We start from the raw sequence: 17,388 nt of genomic DNA, 5'->3' as shown, positions 1-17,388 counted from the left end.
CTAGTAGCCTGACATATTTGTTTGTTGGTTTGGTTGTTTATGTGTTTGTATAAATAGAATGAGTTTGGAGAAATCAGTTAAGAGAAAAATTCAACAGACTTTTTATCCGATTTTTCCAGAAGAAAGTAAACAAAAATGTTTAGTGTAATAATGACAATGAGAATAATTCAGAAATAATATAGTGTTTTAGTTATAGCACTTTTTGCTTCACCAGGAGCAATATGCTACAGCATTTTATTTGTATTCTCCATGAGACCATTCATGCTTACTGTATCTGCATAAATTAGAGATATTGAATGTAAAGTGAGAATTGTAGGATTCCACAATTACCGCATGGTGGATTTAGGGTTATATACCAATAGAAAATTCTCAAGTGAGTTTTAATACATACACACCAAACAGCCTCATTAACCTCTGTCTTCAAAATCAGCTTTTGTATATTCTAATGTCCTTCTGTCCCAAAGTCTAACTTGAAACCATAAAAGGAGCACTTGTAGTTACGTAAAATGAAGCATGAAATGTGTGAGTCAAATGATATATCAGTTAATAAGTCACAAGTGAACTATATGAAAAAATCAAAATTCCTGAAAATCCAAATAAATGCTAACATTAGGCCTAGAAATCATCAAATATGTAGGGGAGGAGTTATTTCATAACTAAAATGTGAAAGAAAAAATAATGGTGATTTATATTTGAGCAAAGAAATTAAACATTTTCAAGTAGATGAAAGGAATTAAAATTGAGACTCTTCCAAGTAGAACTTCTATGGATAAATAGTTTAACCTTCCCAGAGTGACATGGTAAATATCTCTACAAATATGACCAATAGATCCTCATCAGAATCCCAGAAATTCTTCTATAAGGTTTATTGGAATGAAACATGATGTGATGTTGGCTAAGCAAGAGATCTGTTTTCCTATCTATGTAACTTTCACAAGTGAACTCTTAAGAACAAATTATGTCACTTTCTAATGATTTTTCTTATCATTTTGGTAAGTCATGCAATAGTCCCTAAAATACAAATCAATATACTTCATGCAGACTTCCTTGATTCTGATTTGCACAATCCTAAATAAGAATAAACTAGGTCATGGGTAAGGCTCTCTCATAGGTGAGACTTGTGTTGGCTTAACTATATACATATATATATATGTATATATCTGGACTAAAGGATATATATATATTATTTTATATATATATAAAATAATAATAAATATATAATACATTAGTAAATTTCAGCATTATCTCCTAGTGTAAGTTTATGAAATTATGAATTGATCAGCATTTCTACCTAGTGGGTGTTGATGCATACCTAAATTATTTCAAACATTTTTTTTATTTCAAACATTTTAATAATTAACTTCCAAATCATTAAAATGAGTGAAGGGAATAGAAATAGATAAAAGTGGATTTTATTTAATTTGGGTATTTAGGTGCTCTAAACAAACAACACTCCAACCTTTAAAATGTAATACATGAGTTAAAAAGTAAAATACACATAGAATAAACTCCTTTAGAAAACTCTTAAGGAAAACAAATATGCACTTTTTGTTAGAAAATTGAAGTTGGATTTAAGACACTGGATTTTTAAATTCATATTTGGTAATACATTTCTGCTGGAGTAATGAAACTAGGTAATTAACAGTGAAATGCTCCTAGAAAAAGACAAAAAGTATATTATATGATCTTATTTTACCTTACTCATTTTACATTTGTGTGGAATATGAAAATTATGCAAAAGTATCTTATTTTGCACATTAAAACTATGTGAATTCTTTTGCCTTTTAGTAATAACACCATATATCTCTTTGTTCTACAGATGACTCCTAAAAATCCACATCCTCCATAAATCCATCCCAGATTGATCAGAAAGAGATTAATGATTTCTACTGGACCCAATTTATCTCAACCTTGAAGTTCAAGTCCTACCCCTTGTTCTTCAATCCCCAAAAATAAATTTATACTTGATTTCTTTCTAGCTTTCAAATGACCATAACATGGTGTAAATAATTTTACTGTTTCTATATGTTTCTGCGCAATCTTATTCTCTATATAAACCTTTTTCTTTTGATTTTTTCTGTTATCACTGGAACTTGATTCAGATTCTAAATCTCTGGATGATAAAAATCCTTAGAAAGTATAGCTTCAGCATCAACAAAATATCTGTGTATATCAGAAATTGATCAAGGAGTTGGGAGCATAAAAATTAATGAGCTATAATGCTTGCCTTTAAGATATTTATTTCAATGGACCTGGGGAAACTGCATAAGCAACTGTGTATTAGCTTTTACTACTGCAGTTACGAAAATCCCCAAATATCAGTATCTTACTACATTTCTCACATTAATTATTGACTGTTGTGTCTAGCAGTTGGTTATGGCTTTGCACCATGTCTTTTTCGTTCCAGAATTGAGACTGAAAGAGAAGCCCCTATTTGACACATGCCATTATTTTAGACTATGAATGGGGGAAAATGTCTTCTTGGTGATATATGGGACCTCTATTCAAATTCCATTGACCAAAGCAAGTCATATGGTCAAGCTTGATGTCAAGAGAAAAAGAGAATATATTCCTCCCATAGAAAGGCATTGTAAACTACAGGATAATAAGCAAAAGTAAAGAATTCTCTTATAGAGTGGAAAACAAAACATTGGAAACAAGAATATAATTTATTATGAACTACAAAGTAACATCAGTAAATAGGAAATGTGTTTGGATCACATAAGTAGGATCACCTAAAAATGGCATTTGGCAGTAACAGAGGCAGATATGTGCTTGTCCAGAGTCTTGCATGTTGGGCAGGAGTTTGCCAGGGTGGTATGTTGGGGAAAGTAGTCTAGGTAGAGCATAAATATGCGTTTGCAAAGACAGAAAGGAAGGAATGAGTTTATCTTGTTCAGGAATGGTGAGTTGTTTAGCATTGTTGTGAGATCAGGTTGTGGTAATAGTCATTTGAGCTTAAATGCAATCTAAGAAGCTTTGACCTTATATCCTAAGAAACAGAATGACCATGAAGGTTGATTTTTAGCAGAGGACTATAAAGCCAGTTTGGGGCAAGTCACTTAATACCTTAGGTTGTAGATTCTCAAAGTGCAAAATGGGATCTGGGGGTCAAGATATATGTCAGACTCTTTCCAGACCTTAAGTTTTAGAATTCTATACTGTTTATTTAAATCACCACTCAATTTAAGGTAATTTGCAAAACATTTTAAGATTTTGCTATTTCCAAAAAAATCAAACGGGAAACAAAAATTTTCATTTTTCTCATATAAGGGATCCATAATAATTATTTTAAAAATATTTACATGCAATTAAAATAAAAACTTAATTAAAAAAACTTGCCCTGATATATGATTACAAATTCAAAAGACAGAAAATAGATTTTAGAATAATTGTATTTTGCATTATATTATGTCATTTGTAAACAAAATATATTGGAGGAAAATGTATTTAGCATAAGTTTTCTCAGATAACAGACCTATGTTCTTCAGTTTTATTTTATACACAGTGAAATATTTTTTTCTTCTAAGTAGTGCATATACAATGAGATATGTGAAATATAAGTGAAAAAATTGAATTAGGTAAATGAATTCAAGATTGACTAGGTTATATTGAGGTTAGAAATAATCCTCAAATGTAAGTACTTTACAATATCAGATTTATTTTTAGCTCACCCAAGACCAGTTCAAGTCCACATAACTCTGAAGGGTAGCCATTCCTATGAATTAGTGTGGCATTCTAGGTAGCTTTAAACTTCTGAAACCTCATCAACATATTTTCTTTCATGATACCTTAGCAGGGTGATACCTTAGCAGAGTGAAGCGTGAACAGGAGAATGGAATATCAGCAATTAAATGCTTCTTCCCAGAAGTGACATATGTCATTTCTGCCAACCATCATATTTACATATATGTCATTGTACAAAGGAAGTCATATAGCAACATTCTATGTTCTTAGTGTGCCCCAAAATAGAGATGAATCAGATTGTAGCTGGAGAACAGTAACAATGCCTACCATCTAACATAGAGCAAGCAAGAAATTAACATTTGTTTACAATCTACCATGGGCCAGAACTGTGTTAGGACGTTTCTTATTAGTTAACTAGAGAATGCTCACAAAAAATTTACTGGTATATTACAGTATCTCCATTCTGCAAAAAACAACAAGCAAGCAAAAAAACCCAAACAAACAAACAAAAAACCAAAACTGTGCCCCCAAAAGATGGAGGGAGCTTAACCCATGACTTTTTATTCCAAGACCTTTGTTCTTTGTACACAATCACGCGGTCTTTGAATGTCTCCACAAGCTTAAAATCAATTAACAAATATTATTATGTTTATCACTTAAGTCAAATAGAAATTATGTCTTAAGGTTATAATTTTTCCTTTTCTCTTGAAAACAAGATCTAGAAAAACATTATATTTAAGTAGTTGAATATCACAATTATTTGATTCACATGGAATCGAGGAAATCTCCATATTCATTCCAACTTTTTGAGTGTTCTGAATCTGCTCTTTCAGAAGTTATAAACATCTGACTTACTGGCTACAAATTCATCTTTTTTTGTGTTTCATCCATCAATGGCCTTAGGAATTAAAAATGGAGCCCAGTTCAGCATAAAATGTGAATCTAGTTACATGAGCCTTTTTTTAAGCTCAATGATAAGTAAAGAGCATTCATACCCATTGAATATCTTATCTCAGTGTTTCAATGCAGTTAGGATGATGGTCTTGCAAGAGAGATTATTCAACATGGTCTATAGATTTTATTTTTAAGTTTAAAAAGTAACCTGCAATATGGCAAGGATAATGGTTTCTATATACTCTTGAAGGCAGTCAGTAGCTCTATAAAAAGGCCATGGAATGCATTGCCCCTTTCTTCCCAAAATGACTATTATAATTTTTTAAAAACCTGAATTGACAATGGATTTAGTTTGCATATATTAATATTCACCCAAATTGTCTATTTGGGATATTAAATAAATAATATAGGATTTGTGCATATGAAACAAGCTTTCTGAGTTGCTGAAATTCTTGAATAAGTTCCATTGACTATACCTCCCTTTCTCTGCTTCAGAATATGTCTATAAGATGTGAAGAAGAAAGACCATGCAAAGCTCTTCTCATACCAAAAAAATGCTACTTCTTTATTTTAAAACTTTGGAAGATAACCTATCTGAATTAAAAAATTAATAAAACTAATGATTTCTAATTGTTTCTTAAGCATTGGTCTCCTACATATGTTCTCAATAAATATGTTATAAAACAAAAAACATCCGATTAAGATTATTAATACATAAAATCATGAAAGAGATAAAAACAGATAAAGAATATTTAAAGTAGCAAATATTTGTAAGGAGGTTTAGCAAATTTTCAAACTGATCAGGTTTAGATAATGTTGGCAATTCATAGCTGGTATATGAAATTCAAGCTCAATATTTGAGCTGAATGTTACCCATATCCCCAATGAAATCAGAGGATTAATCCTCTCAGCACAGACTACTAAAGACTAATAAGTTAAAATAACACAAAATAAGAGTCCATATATTTAAATAAAAAATATTATTCAAAAGATATTGATGTATACTAAGAAATTCATTAATTATTCTCTATTAATTGTTGGATTGTTTATATTGCTATCACTTACTGTGTGTTGAATAGTTACCAGGCCAGATTTCTTATCTCCCCAACAACTTTGGACGTTACCTATTACTATTCCCACTTATGGATATTATTTAACTGAGGCTCAGAAATGTGAGCTAGCATGCATGAGGTCACTGGTGAAGCAGAGATATAAACCTACTTCTGAATGATTCTAATGCTCAGATGTTTTCCCGAAACATCAAGTCTGTTATACATAATAGCACCCAAATTATTCAAGTAATGTGGGCTAGTCATCTCAGGTATATTTTAGAGCTTCCTCTTCTTAGTTTTGTTTTTCTCTATAAATCTCTTGCATCTATCCTCTTTTATCTACTGACATTTATTCTAACCTAAGTTAAATCATCATTATATTTTGCTCTAATTTCTTTAATTAACTTAGTCATTAACATATATTAAACATTTAACAATTTACTCTATGTCATGTACTGGAGGTGAAAAGATAATAAAATACTTTCAAAACTAGCCCAAAATTCTTTGACACTCCTCCCTTAAAAAGTGGGGTTGATGTTCCCTCTTCTTGAATGCAGACTCTTAACTGTTTTGATCAATAGAGTATGGTAGAAGTATTTTGTGCCCAGGGCTTAATAAACTGGGAGCTTCTACTTCCTATCTGATGTGAGAAAGTTCACATGACAGTCCTAGCTAGTCTCATGTCAATAGCATCAACCACCATATAAGTGATTGAGATAGACTGAAGTAACTCCTGCCCCAGGCTCCAATCAAGAACCATCCAGATGAACACAGTCAACTTCCAGAACTGTGATAGAAAATAAAAAGTAATAAAGTAATTGTTTAAGTCACTGAAGTTTAGGTGACCTATTTATGCAGCAATAAATAAGTAGAATTGATGACCAAAAACCAAAGCCTGACCAACCGTCTATGGAAAAATGAAGACATGAAATAAAGGAATTATAATGGAATTTTTTCATTTATCCAAATAACCCTAAGAAAAAGCTCAATATTTGTCTGAGAGAAATACTTGGATTAGGTCATGGGTGTGTGTTTGAAGTAGGCCTATTTTGAGGTAGGTATGTTTTGACCATGTTGGTCAGGGTTGGGGGGTTTGCTGTTTTACTGATCTTAGAGCATTTCAGTTGGGAGGAGAACTTAGGTTCCATATACCGCTACGGATACTGTTCCAAATACTGATTTCATTCTCTTAAGCTACCTTTTCTTATTCTTCTAGTTTCAAAGAAATTCCTACTCAAAAGAGACTTTAAAGTATCTGCTGTCTCTAGGTATTTTAATTCTCTTAGGCTAATGATATGATGGACAGGAGAAGGAGGTGGGGAATTCTAAGAATGAAACCAGGTGCCACAGCAGGAGAGGCTGTTGCCAGTGGAATTTCCTCAGGCTGAATCGTATCTATCAGTGGGGGATATGGAACATTCTTTCCAGAATTTTCAAAATACCCCAATATTGATTAAAATAACTTTGATGAAGTATTTGGCCTCCTAAATAAAATTGTTTTCCATAATAATGCTGTTTCCAGAAAAAGGAGATATGTGTTTATATGTAATTTCCAGTAACTCTGAATCAGAAATTCAACATTTTATTTTGGTCTAATTTCTCTGTCCCACCCAAATTGCTTTGCTGATTCAAAAAAAAAAAAAAAATCACAGCGTATATCAGATTAGCAATTCATTTCTCTGTCATGTCAAATAATAGAAGATTTGCTTTTTTAGAAAGCTCTAGGTTTTATTTTTAAATGATTGGTTATTATTATTGAAAAAAGCCCACCCTGCATAAAATAGATTAAATAATAAATGTTCAATTAATTTTAAATTAAATGTATATCTTGAAAATATAAACAAATTGGTTATTGCAAGTTGTTTCACAATTTTGCTGAAAGCAACTAATACATGCCATATTCACATATTCATAAGGAAGGCACACAACCTAAAGAGCTGAAACTATCTAAAAAATTCAAAGTAATAGTTTATGTAATTATATTGAATCAGAGAGGTCCTGTTACTTTGTTCATGGCTGGGGAAGAGACCTTATGTAATACTGAAATGAAACATTATTACCGTCTCACTTACTCGGTCTTGGAATTGGTTTAGTGATTACTTCAACATCGACATCAGTGAAAAACATTTGACATCTGGCCTAGAAAATCAGACAGTAGACCACAGAGACTTTGATTAAAAAACTTCATGTAATTTTCCCCAATCAGTAGCTTGGCCTGTTCTTGTATCAGAGTGAAGGTTGCTCTCATCACCTGCAAATTTATACTAAAGCTTTAAACAAACAAGCATAAAACTTTTACATGAAAATCCCCTCCTGAAGGAATACTTACAGAGGAACTTGATGATTAGCTGTACTGATGATTTGATCTCTTCTGTGTGAAACAAGCCTGGAATCTTTCATATATCTTTTTATTCCAGTTTTGTGTATGCATGTATAAGTGTGTATTTAGCCTTCATCTCATAAAGCATCTTAGGGCAAACTCTACACAAGGTGCTATTGCTTGCCGGGGGGAAAAAAAAGACAGCTTCTTTCACATCATCTGTGTGCCAGGAACTATTCTGAAGTCAGAAATCATGCAAGCCACTAGGGTTCTGTATGTTTAACCTCCTATAGAGCAGAGCCATTCCCATTACTGAGAAGAATGAACCCTTAGCGACACAACAATAGAGATCCTGAAATGAACTGCATTGCAGTATCGCCATGAATTAAAGTCTCCATCAGAGGCTGTGGCTCTTGGCATCAGAGAGCAAGGGCTTCGATGAAGTCAAGCAAGGAACTCTGCAGTAATGAGCCATCCTGCTGCCTTTTCTCTTTGAAGACAATTTATATGATGAAACTTGATAATTAACTTATGTCCAACAAACTAAATCCAATATATCTGTTTTCAGGTCAGAGGCAGTGGCTGTAGTCTCTCGGAATATGCTACCCCATCTACCAGTTCCTTGACAAGGAGACAGTCCCTGCTAATACAGTGTCACAGTAAATTTGCTTATCTCTTAAGAACAACGAGGTGTGCTGTAAAATATGTATGTACTATCAAAACATTCATAATAAAATCCTAATAAAATTAGAAAGTTGGAATAAAAGGAAATCACAGTCTTCAATTGTATGTCTTGAAATTACCTTCAATAATGGCTGATAGGTTATATATGTTACACACACACACACACACACACACACACAGAGCTTCTGCCCATGGCCACGGAATTGGTTTTCCAGGTTCAGTTTCCAAGGAAGGAAGACAGTATGATGAAGTAAAAACCAACTTTTCCCAATTCTACAACTTTATCTTTCATGGTTTACAAATTGTCATTGCACTGTTATACCCTGGAGAGTATGAAATCTACTCAATGATTAGAGACACAGTCCAAAAAAAAAAAAGCATTTCCTCCTTGATACTACTTGAAATAGCTAAGTAAAAAAACATAGAAGGTGAAAAAAGGAAACACTTGGATCATTTTTCAAAATGTCAATGTTTTATTTAAACCTGCCTGGGGCTGATCTTTGCACTCAATCCATGTACATGGCATGGTATTGGAATTACAACTCTCGGATGGAAAGAAATAAGAAGTACAAGGCAGATTTTGCATCACAAGTTGTGACTATTTCTTGATACATGCTTACAACAGTCATTTATTGGTCCATTGGCCTACGTCCTCATGAAATCACATTGCATTTTTGGAGATCAGGCAATGAAATAAAATCTGTGCTCAGAGATGGATATCTATTGGGAAACATTTTCATTATGTGCCTGCTACAAGAGGTATTCTGCTGGAAAAAAGTGATTTGTTCCATGGAAAAATGCATCTAGAGGAAATTGATATTTAGTTACTCATATCAACCATGCTAATAAAAAAAAAGAGAGATTCTAGGTTTTTATCTTTTAAAATATTATATTATTAATCTTTCTAGATATATTTATTTATAAAATGACATACCACAGGAAGCTTAAAGCCACTTCTCACAAATTCTGCCTTTTAAATACAAAATTTATTGCTTATAAATTATTTTAACCTCTTCTTTTACAATTTTAGGTTAACCCATTAATGCTTTAACATATTACTTATTTCTAAAATAATATAACTTTGTATAATTTTATTAAAATTATTTCTTTTTCAATTAAAGTTATGGTTTTTATCAGAATAATAAAGTGAATCATGGTTGGTCTCATCTGGTGTGTTGGAGAGGACTTAAATCATTTTCACAAAGGTGAATCATGGCAACCTGAAGTTCTGCAAATGTCTTAATTCAAAATCCCCATTCATGGGATTTTTATAAGTAATCAACTGAAATATACTGTTTTAGGTGATAGAGCTCAAAGTGAGAAGTCCTATTACTGTATTTGCCAGACTCTTGTCTTCCTTTAATTGATATACCTTGTAAAATTATACATGCAATAGTTTATGAGTCCTTAGACTTAGACAAAGATTTTCATTTTACATCGTGTTTTCCATTATCTATGTAACCAAATGCATAGTTTATGAAATACTGTGGTGTATGAAGATATCGAATTCTATTCCCTGTTATTTAAAATTATTCACATAAAAATGTATATGTTTTTGTAAAAGAAGCTAAATTTAAAAAGCAATTTCTGTATAGGATATAAAGCACCATGAGGGCAATGATCTTTGTTTGGTTCTCAAATATATGTAACAATGTCTGATATATATTAGGTGCTCAATAAATATTTGCTCAATGAATGAATGAATGAATGGTGAAAAAGACAATACTATATGTAAAGCAGACCCTTGAAATGATATTGGCTCACCACTTTAAGGTGACTGCGTAATAGTGATTTGCAGTGAATAATTTTTAATTTTGCCTTTGGTCCATTGGGGGTAAACGAACACATGACTGCTAGTCATTTATCTCTGAAAACTCTGGGGTATATAAATAAACAACCAAAATTTTTAGAAAGCCTTACAATATAAAAAATATCTAAGTATGCTAAGTTTTGTGGTAGATAAACTGGAGAAAATGAGAATTTTAGAGAAAGGCAAGTCCATCGAAACCTGGAGAAATCATTTATTTAACAAGAGTTCTTGTTTACTTAGTATCAACCAAGGGCCAGACTCTGTGTATGTGATGAGTGCAGCAGTAGAGGCATATGCAAAGCTCTAATTACAATCCTGCCCCTACTCTAGTGGTGATATTGTCATAATTCACTCACTTGGGGAATCAGAGAAGGCCATATACAGGAGCTGACATTCGAAGACATAGTCCAGTGAACTGTAAAGAAGAAATGGAACAAAATGCACAGGGCATTTAGAATAGCAACAGTCCTTAAAACTGAAAAACAGTAAATGTTTCAGAGAAGCAGCATTGAGACCTTGAAAAATGGATGTTTGAGTGGAAGAAATTGTGCTTTAACTGGGATAATTTTCTGTTAAAAAGAAACCCCCAAATACAGTGATTTAAACAAGATAAAAGTTCATTCCTCTCTCATGTAACAATCTGAGCATAAGCAATTGAGGGCTCATATGATCAACTCAGTGTGCAGAACCATGTCCTTCTATCTAGTCAGTCAGCCATAGTCACTGCATGACTTTCACCCCATGTTTTAAGATAGTTGCTTCAGTTCCTGCCGTTACATCTGCATTCCAGTCAGTAGAAAGAAGGGGGAAATAGCGTACTCCTCCACAGCATACACTGATTTTCTTTATTCGTCCTAATTTTTTATTCGGCCAAGCAAAACCACATCTTCTGCCCACTCTCCAGTTTCTAATTTGTATCTTTCAGAATCAGAACATATCCCTGGGGATTTAAATACCACTACAGGCTCAGAAAACTAGGAACTGGAAGTCTTGAATGACTCAGATTTTCATAGATTTCTTCTTTTGCTTCACCTTCTCTGGAGGAATGGGATGAGAACCGTGTATAAAGAGAAGATCCTAGGTTGAAAGATGCTATCTAAGTGAGGATTACTATTATTATTTATAGGGAGACATCTTAATTTGTAGCCCATTATTACCAACCTCTCTAGCTTCATTAAAGCTAGGAGGGTGATTCTTGATAAGCTGCAGTCATCCCCTCCCCCTGTATGTATAATCACACAGGAGGGTGTGACTGCAGAATGGCATACTGAAATCTTCCTATGGCACATGTGATGCTAGCAGGCTGTAACTGATTGACAAAATTACGTAAAGAATAGACATCTTGATGGTGCCAATATAGCTCAGCTGGGGAAGATCTCCTTGCCTGTCTTGCATATGATCGAAAAACACTAGTGAAGTTCTTATTCCAGGATCTTGATTATTAGAGATGATGTGTGAAAGAGCAAGACTCAGTTTGACTTATACACATTGAGCTGGGCTTTCAGTAGGGGAGATTCAAACCAGAATTGACTTGTTTACTCAGAATACGTATGAGCTAGGTGTGAGGAAGTGAAAGGGAATAGGAACTATCCTAATGATATTGACATCTTTTGTCTTCAGGTATTGCTTTTGCATGTCCTGAAATAAGAGGAGAGCCTCTAGATAGATTTGTTCCAGGGCGTAGAGCTTAAAGGAACTGCTCTCAAGACCAGGCACATTGTTTCGTTTCGTTTGTTTATTTTTTTATATTTATTTATTTATGAGAGATATATAGAGAGAGAGGCAGAGACATAAGCAGAAGGAGAAGCAGGCTCCCTGCAGGGAGCCTGATATGGCACTCGATCCCAGGATCTTGGGATCACAACCTGAGCCAAAGGCAGATGCCCAACCACTGAGCCACCCAGGTGCCCCAAGACCAGGCACATTGTAGAATAACCTCTTGCTACTCATCTTAGCTTCTTTTTTTTTCTCTAAGATTTTATTTATTCATGAGAGACACAGAGACATAGGTGGAAGGAGAAGCAGGCTCCCTGAGGGGAGCCTGATGTGGGACTCAATCCCCGGATCCCAGGATCATAACCTGAGCCAAAGGCAGTCGCTCAATCACTGAGTCATCCAGGAGGCCTATTTTCTTTTCTTTTTAAGGATTTTTTATTTATTCATTTGAGAGAGAAAAGAGGGAGAGGGAGAGAGGGAGAGAGGGAGAGAGGGAGAGAGGGAGAGAGAGAGAGAGAGAGAGAGAGAGAGAGAGAGACCACACAAGCAAGGAGAAAGGCAGAGGGAAAAGGAAAAGCAAACTTCCAACTGGGCTGGGAGCCCAGCATGGGACTCGATCCCAGGACCCCAGGATCATGACCTGAGCTGAAAGCAGACACTTAACCATCTGAGCAACCCAGGTGCCCCTCTAGTTTAAATACTAAGTAGAGAATCACATTAATATCTTTCTGTAAAACAAAAGGAGAGCAATGTAATCTATTTTTTTCCTCCTCTCCTCAAATCAGACTGGCTTATGGAAACAATAAAAAGCAAATAAAGTATACATCAAAAAAGGTATGCTTTCTTACCCTCACTCCAGTAAAGAAGTAGTTACAATTCTTAATGATACAAAGTCAACACCTCTATTAGAAGTCAGCTTATGTTCTAGTTAAGAATAGAAATATCATTTAAGATCCAATTGTATATATTAGTGACAGGGAAATTACAAATTGAATTTAAGTATTAATTTAGTAATTATAACCTTAGTGAGCCCTTCTCGATAGTTCAGTACATGCCATTCACATCACTGACTTGATTTTCTCTTTTTTTAGGTTCCTACTCTTCTTTGTTATTATTCCTCTCTATATTTTTCTTAAAGACTCTTATGCTTCTTTCCATTCCTTCTTGTTTTTTTAGTTTGCTTTTCTCATTTATCTTTTTATTGAGCATCTACTATATACCATCATTGAAGGCTCTCTTGCTTTTCCTTCCTACTCCCAATCTGTCTCTCCTTCTAAAGCTGGGTGTTTTAAGTCTTTCCTCTTCTCCATTATCTCATGCACCCTCTCTCCCAAAATGCACATGCACACTGACACACATAATTTGTCACACACAGACAAATTAGCCACGTCCTTTCCTTCATTAGTATCATGGTGCAGTTGGCACTGGAACAAGATATGGTGGGGATGGCTGAGATCTGGACAATACTGAGCTCTACTATAGCTGATGATAAAAAACAAGAGATGACCATCAGGACAGCTGGTTGGAGAAGACTATTTGGGGAGCCAAAAAAAACAGTAGTAATCAGAGAATTCTGGCAAAATCATAGCCATTGGTGATTTGACACTCAGAAATATACCTGGGACCTAACCATAATGAGTATTATTACTCTGCCTGTTATTCTCTGGGAAAACTATCAGTAAAAGCTCAATTTTGGAGAAATCAATTTCTTCTGCAGAAACCAATTCAAGCAAGAAAGCAAATGAGGGAGAACCAGGTACATAAATTGGGTTATTAGAGTCCAGTGGAAGGATTCAGCTGGCCCAAGCATGCTTGATTGCCAAGCTGTTGGCTTTCTCCTATCTCTGAGCCTGAGAACAATAAGAATATGAATCATGGGTGGATCTCAATGGTCCCTACACAGGGACCAAAGGGCGCTTATTAGAGTCGGTGACCGCCATCACACCTCTTGTCTCTACTTGCATCCCTGCCACTTTCTAGTTCCAAGGCATGTCAGCTTGTTGCTTCTCTGGTGGCTATCTAGAAGTCTGAACTTGAAACTCTATCTTCAAAGAACAGTTGCTCATAAAAAGAGATTCTCAACAAGGGGAAGGAATATGTTCTGAAACCCTGAATTGCCAAATTCTTAAAACCTTTGTAATCCAAACTTTGTATAGGAATTATTTTCATAAAGTACTGGGTTTTATCTTTATAAGATTTTATAGGTTGACAGGGAAGAATAAAGAACTACTGATTTGTGTGGACATAGGGATCTTGGATAATTTCTGAGCCTCAATTATAACTAAATTAATATATGCAATACACATTTGGGTAGAAAACACACTAAGTCTTTCAATGTTGAAAATATCTGTTCTTCTTCAAGGGTCCACTTTCCTTTTTAAATCACCTTAACCCATACACATGCATGCAAAGAATGTAAAGAAATTGAACTGAGGGTCAGTCTCTTCTATTTCCAAAATTTGCCCAGCCATTGCCTATTGCACTTTCCACTCACAATACTGGCCCTCATTTCCCCTTGGTTCTTTGACTCCTGTTTGAGCTTACAGTGTGGTTCCTGACTTTGATTTCAAGCCTCTGTTCTGATGACCCATTTATATAAAAGACTGGTCCAACCTTGGCCAGGACTCCCTACTCTCATCTCTACACATTGTGATGTTGGGAAAGACACATTCCCAGTTTTCCTGGCCTTGGTTTTTCAGTATTAATTTCCATGGTCCCTTCTCTTCCTGTCATCGTTGATATGCAAAACATTTTCAAAAAATATTTTAATCATGATGATAAGATATTGCCTTACTAAAAATAACTACTCTGGGTGTGAGAGCACAGTAATAATTACCAAAAAAAAATCTATAAGGGTAGGCAATGGAAAAGAATAACCAAAAACTAATCATAACTTTTTGCATAAAATAAGTAATAGAATACATTCTTATGGTACAATAATTAAATGAATACTATCCAAATACATTTAATGTGATTAAATAATATATAAATATTTATGATTGTTAGATAGAAGTACAATTTGAGAATGCCAAATTTATTTTATTTTTTTCTCCCATACATTGCTGTGGGAATACAAATGATAAAGCAACTTTATAAAACTGTCTCATAAAGTTAAAGATATACTTTCCATATGACCCAATAATCCCACTCCTAGGCATGTAGTCCAGATAAAGCATATGTCCATCCAAAGAAGTCTATGTAAATACTCACAAAAACATTTTTACAATAGCCCTAAACTGGAAACAACCCAAAAGTCTATCAACTGATGAATGGATAAAAATATTAGGCTACATCCATGCAATAGAATACTATTAAGCAATAAAAAGCAACAAACTACTGACATATGTAGCAACATAGGTGAATACCAAAACTATTTTGCTAAGTAAAAGAAGTCAAAAGGGCATTATACCATATAACCATTTATATGACATTCTCAAATATTAGCTGTATCTCTTTATTTTAGTGCCATAGAGTTTCTGATACCAATTCCTTTGGGAAAAGATTATGGTAAGTAAAGCTTATAATAAATATGAACATTTATTAAGATCAAAACAGGTGGTAAACCAACACAATACACATTTACATCTCAAATACTTCTGAATCCTAGAAACAGAATATTAAAAATGGAAAAGATCTTAACAATCAGCTTGTCCAGTGCCCACATTTTATAATTCAGGAACTAACTGCATATAAATATCTACAGATTTACTTACAGTCATGTATTTGCAAATATTCTTACTTTAGGGTATATACTTTGATAAAATAAATGCTCAGTTTTTATTCATGAAACAACTTTTTTTTAATGAAACAACTTTTAAAGTGGGTTTTCAGTATTTTATTTTTGAAGATGATCCTAATTTCAGTTGTGGTTGCAAATATTAAGTTGGAAGCACAGATTGTGTATATGATATAAATAATAAATGAAAACCCAAAAGGACCTGGGGTCCTTTTGCTGGAGATAGTAATTCTTGAGGTCATATGGGTAGTATGGTAGTTTTGTATCTGGTTCCTGTATTGGCACGTAGTAAGTACTCAGTAAATGGTTGCTAAGTGACGAAATGAATCAAAAACCTATTGCTTGACAATTTCACAGACTAGTTTTTCACACTTGAGATAATTATGCTAATGCAAAATTTTCTTGGATTCAATACATCTTGGTTTCACTTGTCTTTGTCTCTAATTATTTGTATTACCTGAAAGCATTTACATTTATAAGTCAGTGGCCTCACCTGTAAAATGGTAATGAGAATGCTTGTCTTCACTAAAACACATTTGGTAATGGAAAACATACTATGACTAAGTTAGAAGCATTTTGGTAATATTTTATGTTTTTATAAGGCATGCGACCTATTCAGTTTACATTAGAAAACTAATCACCAGTATTTCTTCTAACTGCTGAGTTTAAATAAAATCTTGATTATTCACACATAAGAAGTGTTTTGATATTGAGAAAAATCCAAATTTACTGATATACATGTAAATATCAATACTATTATAATGTGTTATAAATAGGAATACATATAGTATTTTTACATTTTTAATTTGCAAAATGCTTTACTAGGTGATTCTGAAGGTGAGTTTGAATTTAATAAACACATTAGTTCATGGCTGGAGATCTCCAGAACTAAACAGGGGAGGGAAATCAACCTAATACCTAGTTGAGTGTGGAATAGAAGAAAATTTTAGGATGGGATTCCAGTTGCTAAGATAAAGAGCAACTAGTTTCTGAGCCACACGTTACCAAAGAGATAATTTACTTTATTTGTGTTTAAATTATAGGGAACCCCTGGGTGGCTCAGTGGTTTAGCGCCTGCCTTCAGCCCAGGGCGTGTTCCTGGAATCCTGGGATCAAGTTCCACATCAGGCTCCCTTCATGGAGCCTGCTTCTCCCTCTGCCTGTGTCTCTGCCCCCCACCCCCCGCCATGAATAAATAAATTTTAAAAAATAAAATCTTAAAAATAAATAAACTAAATTATATTTAATTCTTGGGAAGTCTTCATCTATTTTTATATACTTATATTACTTGTTTGTAATCTCCCCTCCTTCAGATTTAGTACAGTGAAATACGGAAATGGTCCACACTGCATTCTTTCACCTAAACAGATCAGGAGTATGATACCAACATTGATTGAATAGATACTTACTGAATTGCCTTTTCTCTCAGGCACTGGGCTAATCATTTTGCATGCATCATCTTCTTTACTATCACTACAACCCCATGAAG

The 17,388-nt window shown here is 34.0% G+C and overlaps 1 long non-coding RNA gene across 11 annotated transcripts in view; it reads right to left on the bottom strand.

The window, feature by feature from the left end:
- LOC112662020 (uncharacterized) overlaps window positions 1–17,388 on the bottom strand; it is a 162,021-nt gene that overhangs the window by 87,872 nt on the left and 56,761 nt on the right. For all 11 annotated transcript variants that reach the window (XR_007401872.1, XR_003138171.3, XR_003138172.3 and 8 more), the window contains exon 2: window positions 10,804–10,862. This is a non-coding gene — a long non-coding RNA (uncharacterized LOC112662020). The remainder of the gene's footprint in view (window positions 1–10,803; window positions 10,863–17,388) is intronic.

Source organism: Canis lupus, chromosome 13 (genome assembly GCF_003254725.2).
Source record: "Canis lupus dingo isolate Sandy chromosome 13, ASM325472v2, whole genome shotgun sequence".
Taxonomy (NCBI): domain Eukaryota; kingdom Metazoa; phylum Chordata; class Mammalia; order Carnivora; family Canidae; genus Canis; species Canis lupus.
Note: the sequence above shows the minus strand (reverse complement) of the source record. Positions and strands in the feature narration are given on the sequence as shown.